Here is a 6664-nt window from a genome sequence, read left to right on the forward strand (position 1 = left end):
ATGCCGGCGCTTCTTGCTTTGCAAGAGCCCGGCAATGATGCTAAATTCTCTGGGTATAGCTCGTTTCAGGGGGGCGCCTCGACCTGCATCCTGGTGCATAAAGCATACACCGCGATTCAGGTCGATCTTGATCTGGAGACTGAGCAGGAATACACCATGGTGAGGGTTCTGCCTCTCAGGCGCCGCGACCCGTCAATACATGTGCTTAATGTGTATTGCCCCCCGCATAAGCCGCGTGTTACTTTCAGCGAAATTTTCTATCGTGCTCTAAAATCGGCTGACAATGAACCCCTGGTGATCATTGGGGATATCAACGCACCCAGTCTACACTGGGGCTATCACTTCGAGAAATCCAGGGGACGCAAGCTGGCGGAGCTCATCTCCACCCTTCGTCTTACGTTGCTCACGGATCTGTCTTGCCCCACACGTGTGGGCAACTGGGTCACCCGTGACACGTACGTGTCCTGACTTATATCTGGTTAGGAACACTACAAACGCCACATGGGAGAACCTGGGGGATACCCTGGGCAGCGACCACTGCCTTCTCCGCATCACGCTTTTGGCGAAAGCAGCCCGTAAAAAATGGGGCCAGGCGAAAATAATCAATTGGCACCAATTTCGAACTGAGGACGTCCCTCCGGTACTATTCTCCGATGGCTTTGCGGAGTGAGCAACACAGGTCACCAACATACAGAAACAACACACGCAAACACTTCACACCACCGACGAGATCCCCGCAGTAGACAATCACCTCCTGCATCTGTGGGAGGCGCGCCGGAGCTTAACAAAACGATGGAAGAAACACAAGACGAATCGCAAGCTTAGAGCTCGCATTGCACAACTTACGGAGCAGGCTGCGGCATATGCCGCCCAGCTCACAGACACCAATTGGATAGAACGCTGCAACTCGGCAGCGCGTCAGATGAGCTCGAAGGGGAATTGGCGTCTCCTGCGCAGCCTCATCGACCCTTCTCAAACGAAAGGGGAGACGCAAAAACAGCTCCGGCGGGCTCTGCACGGGTACCAAGGTACGACGGCGCAACTTGCGGACACTTAGTGCGACAGGTATCTCTGCCGCACAAATGACCCGGTTGGGCCCGAGTACACGTACTCCGGCAAGCCAAATCAGGATTTAGACGCCCCTGTTGAGTTGCATGACCTTAAGGCGGCCCTGGCTATAATGCGCCGAGGTGGGGCACCGGGTCGGGATCGCATAACAGTGAAACTGTTGGCGAACCTCTCCGACTCTGGATACCTCCATTTGCTACAATACATAAATCAGATCTGGGATGGGTGTCCGCTCCCACTCGAATGGAAAACATCGCTTGTAACGTTCATCCCCAAAGCAGGTAAAGCCGTGACTACGGACAGCTTGAGACCCATCTCATTAACCTCGTGTGTGGGAAAGCTCATGGAGACAATGGTTCGGGATCGCCTCTCTCCATACATGGAGGGTAAGGGCCTCTTTGGAGACACTATGTTCGGGTTCCGCCCACACATGTCTGCACGGGATGTCCTACTCCAACTACACAGGGACATAATACGACCCACAGCCATGCAACAAAACGACAAGGCCACTCTCGCCCTCGATCTTAAGGGGGCGTTTGACAATGTTAAACATGGCACCATACTCTCTAACTTGAACACCACTAACTGCGGGGCGAAGGTCTTCGCCTATGTCAGAGACTTCCTCTCTGCGCGTCAGGCACTCCTACGGATCGAGGACGAGGAATACGGCCCGTACTCTATGGGTACACGAGGTACACCACAGGGGGCGGTGTTATCACCGCTCCTTTTCAACATCGCCATGATGCACCTGCCCGGCCGACTGGCTCAGGTGGATGGCATAAAACACGCATCTACGCAGACGACATTACAATCTGGACCACCGAGGGGAGCCTTGGGGAGGTGGAGGACCGCCTTCAGCAGGCCGCCTCCATAGTCGAAGCATATGCTGCCGACTGTGGTCTCCAATGTGCTCCCGCCAAATCAGTTTCTACACGTCAGGACAAACCACAAGGACAACACGTCTCTACACATATCTCTGTCGGGCGGTCCCATCAGAGAAGTGGCGGAGCTCCGGATCCTGGGTCTGTTCATCAATAACAAACTTAGGCCGGACTCTACTATAGCCAAACTCAAGAGCATAGGTGAACACGTAGGGCGCATGATCCGCCGTGTTTCCAACAAGCGGGGTGGTCTGCGGGGCAGGGACGCGCTACGGCTCGCCTATGCGTTCATGACCAGCCGGATCCTCTACGCCGTGCCGTACCTACGCACCACCAAACAACAAGACGAGGGCATTGACGCCATCATCAGGAAGGCAACAAAGCGAGCACTGGACCTCCCGGTGGCTACCTCCAACGCCAAACTGAAGGCGTTGGGAGTGGTAAAGTCCTATCAGGAGTTGCGGGAGGCCCACCTCGTGAACCAATATACGCAGCTATCGCATACGGTGCCTGGGCGCCGCCTGCTAAACCGCTTACACATCCAACACACATGCATATCAGAGGGGACGGAGAACATCCCGGTGCTGTGGCGCCACATGCTCTTGGTCGCTCCGCTCCCGCGTAACATGGACATGGCTTCACATGAAGGCAGACGACAAGCGCGGGTTCGCACGCTTGAGAGGCAATATGGTTATAAAGAGGGCGTCTATTACGTGGACATCACAGGGCCGTCGCCCGCGGGATTCTTCACGGCTGCCGTAGTCCACCAGGGAATGAATGTCGATGGGCTATCTTTTCGGGCCCCAAATTCAACACGAGCGGAGGAAGTCGCAATAGCTCTCGCTGCCGCCGATCCAAAATCGAAAACGGTAATCACAGACTCTCGCCGGGCCTGTGAACATTATCTTGCAGGCGAAATATCACCTCTTGCCTCGCAAATTCTAAGAGGCGCTCTCGCCGATCCAACTCGCACAAAAGTGATCTGGGCTCCTGGCCACCAGGGTCTACGAGGCAATGAGGCCGCTGATGCGGCCGCCCGAGCGCTCACATACCGGGCTCCTCATCCTAGCTCTCATGGCTCAGAAGCTCATAAACCGCTTCTGCGGTTCCGCGAAATCCTAATTTATTATTGCGAGAGCCACCGTCTCTACCCGGCACCCGCCAAGGGGCTGAGTAAGGCGGAGGAGCGAACTTTGCGGCGCCTGCAGACAGGAATCCTTCTCTGTCCTGCAATAGCAAAACACTTCGATCCGAACACAGATGGGCGCTGCCCGCACTGTGGAGAGATCTGCGATATCTTTCACATGGTGTGGGCATGTACTCAGAATCCTCACCTTCCCCCCTCCCCCATCCCCACCCGAGAGGCATGGGAGACTGCCCTCCTCAACTGCTCCACACTGGAGTCCCAAAGGGCTCTGGTCAAGCGGGCGCGAGACGGGGCCTCGTCATGCGGTGTCCCGGACTAAGGATACCGACTATGCAGCAGGGTTTTTTTACCCTCAAGCTCTCTTTTATTAAAGTTTTTCACCACCACCACCATCTCACTCGACTGCAACGAGACGTCTGGCGAACAAGACGCACGCGCGCTCGTTCTACTGCTACTGTGTGACGTCACGGTTGCTATGCACAGCTGCGCCTCCCACCGGCACGCCGGTTGCTAAGGGGGTGAGAAGGTTGCGCCGCTGCGCGGAGGAGAGGCCCCAGTTGGCAAGATTCCAGCGCACGGACGTGCACAGCGAGTATGAGCCATTAAAGGATTTCGCCCTAAAAATGGGTGGCTGCTGGTCCCACAATTTCGCTGAGGAACATGATGGATGTGTATTTTTCAATATTCGCAACGTAGGATGCTATGTAAACAATAATGTGCTATCCCGCTAAAGATCAGATAGCTGCAACACAGTAGCTGTCTGAGCTTCTTTGGGCCACTGAAAATTTCTGCGCTCCCTCGTTGATGCAAAGAAGAATGTAAACTCAAGGTTCGTTCAACTTGGGTGCTCTGTATTCGGGCTCATTAACACACTGTACAGCGGAATCCTCGCCAGGTTCACTCCGGATGCGTTGCAAGACATCCGTATTGAGCTCGACAGTACATAGAGCACTAGCGGCGCCTTCTGAAAATGTTCTGCGCGCGGCAGTGAAATTTTCTTGTATTTGGTTAATATAGCTGCCTTAATATTGTAAATTCGGCGCTCTGTTTTTAAGCTTGCTGGGGAACGCCGATGATACTTCCAAAAAAAGTGATCTTAGTAGACGCACTTGCATTATTTCTGTTTTTTTTTTAGCAACGAACGAAAAATCTTTTCTTCTGAATTATTAGCGTGCCATGCGCATCTTCGAAGCATGAAAATATTCTATTATCCCTGGAGTATTAGTTTGCTAGGATCTTGAGATGCAATTTCTAGCAGTAGTTTAAATTTACAGTAGCATCTCAAACATTCTTCGAGAAAAACTTTGAATATTAGGAAATTGTAACGTACTGGTGCATAAATATTGAAGGTAATGGTCCATTCTTCCAATATGATGCAAAATCATTCTTTTTATAGCGTTTTTTTCGCCGGCATGAAGCAGTTGAAACTCCCATAGTAAACAAAAGCAGAAAGCTTCTGACGAAAGCAAAAACATTAATAACAAAAATGTTCGAGCCTGCACACGGGAGATAAGCAAAGATATTGATTGTGACAGTGAAATATTACAATATATGAAGAAACTGCAAAAGCTTTTTCTCATTAAAAATTGGTTTCGTCCAAAATATCTCCGTACGATTCTCCAAACGTTAGCAAAAAATAAACCACTCCTATGTTGCGCTGTCAAAATATAAAAATAGTTTCCTTACAGCCTGGATATATTGAATTATTAGGGAAAGTGTTCCTTTTGAATCGAGGTAACGATCGGAGCCAGCAACAGTTCAACAGTAAGAGAAAAATGCCTTTGACGATAAAGGTATTAGTACAGCAAGAAAATGAGAAAACTGAGTGACAAGTTCTTCTATGTAGAAATCTTACAAACCGTTCAGAGGCTGGCTTGGCGCTCGCATTCAGAACAAGCGCATTGCAAACTTTTTCAGCGGTAAAAACCTATGCTCGAAAATGTTCTGACATGCAAATGATTTGATGTTAACCAGGTCATTCCTTACCCTTATTAAAAATAAGAAATTATTTAAACATGCCCAGGAATGTGCTTGTACTTTTCCATGCTCTGTTTACTCGGAGCAGCCATTTTTAAGTTGGCCGCCGCGGTGGCTCTCTGGTTATAGCGTTCGGCTGCTGACCCGAAAGAGGCGGGTTCTGTACCGGCCGCGGCGGTCAAATTTCTATGGAGGCAAAATTATAGCGGCCAATGTACCGGACAATGTCAGTGCACGTTAGAGAACCTCAGGTGGTTGAAATTTCCGGAGCCCTTCACTACGGCGCCTCTCGTATCCGGAGTCAATTCCGTATGTTAAACCCCATAAACCAACCAACCAATGTCAGAATATCGCTCCACACGGCGCATGCCATCGGTCATCTTTTGATGCGCAGTCTGCTCGTGTTAGTGCTAGCCGGGATAGTTTAACGTTAGTCTTTCGGCACCTAAGCCTTTTATACGACCCACACTCTTGGTACAGTGCTGTGCACGTGATCTATCCAGACTGCTTGCTTTTAACCGGGTCTATCCCAAAGCTCCACGGGTAATCGACCCAAGATTGGAAATGGATAATTTGACTCAGGTCCTCTGCAGGGTCGGCATTTGCCAATGCATTTCCGATACTGGGTCGATTAGCTGTGCAGCTGGCGATAGCGGTCGCAGTGTCCCGTGAACAAACTCAAAGGAAGGATTCCTGCAGCCTTTTAACACCAGTATGCTCAGAAGTGGACTCCCTAAATGGAATGCAACGCTTGTTGTGGTATTAAGTCATTCGTTCTGAATAACTTTTCTTCCGCAAGCATATCTTAATACCAATCTGAGATCGCACAACACGTTTGGAGAACAATAAAGGAGTTGTGGTGGCGCCTAAAATAGCTATATACAGTTTTTTTGTCCTTTATACTCCTCCAAACGCGATCACCGGAAGTTAAATGCTGTTGGCTCTCCCTCTCACCTGCGGCGCGTCTTTGGATGGCTGTCGATTCCCAGCACAGCAGGTCGCACCCACGTGACAAATGAACCATGCTGACTGCCAGCTTGCACTGTGTTAAAACAAAAGACAAAACATGTAATCCGCCTGACACGAAACTTGCTCCACACTGCAAAGATATCGCGCCCTCATGAAAACGGAGACCCCTCCAAAAGCTTTTCCCCTAATGGCAGGTACCGCGTGGGATGAAGGTGCACTGAAGGCGATTTTGAGTTCCTCTTTTTATCGTAGCAACTCGGTATACCCAAGCAGCACAAGTAATCGCCTAGATATCGGAAATCGCAGGTTTAGTATGATCCTTTGTGTAATCGGCCTTTGCCGATATATTCCCAATATTGGTCCAATTAGCTGTACTTCTGCGGATGGCGGCCGAAGGGGCCATTGAACAAACTCAAAGCCAGGATTCCTGCAGCCTGTTAACATCTGTGTGCTCGGAAACGGACCCGCTAAAACGAATGAAGCGCTCGTTGTAGAATTGTATTTCGTTCCGAATACCCTTTCCTGCGCAAGCATATCAAAATACCAGTCTGTGTTCGCCAAACTCGTTTGGGTAACAAGGAAAGTGTAGTGGTGGTGTCTTAAAATGCTATATTCTTTTTTT

Source organism: Amblyomma mixtum, chromosome 4, assembly GCF_055824585.1.
Source record: "Amblyomma mixtum isolate Tamu chromosome 4, ASM5582458v1, whole genome shotgun sequence".
Taxonomy (NCBI): domain Eukaryota; kingdom Metazoa; phylum Arthropoda; class Arachnida; order Ixodida; family Ixodidae; genus Amblyomma; species Amblyomma mixtum.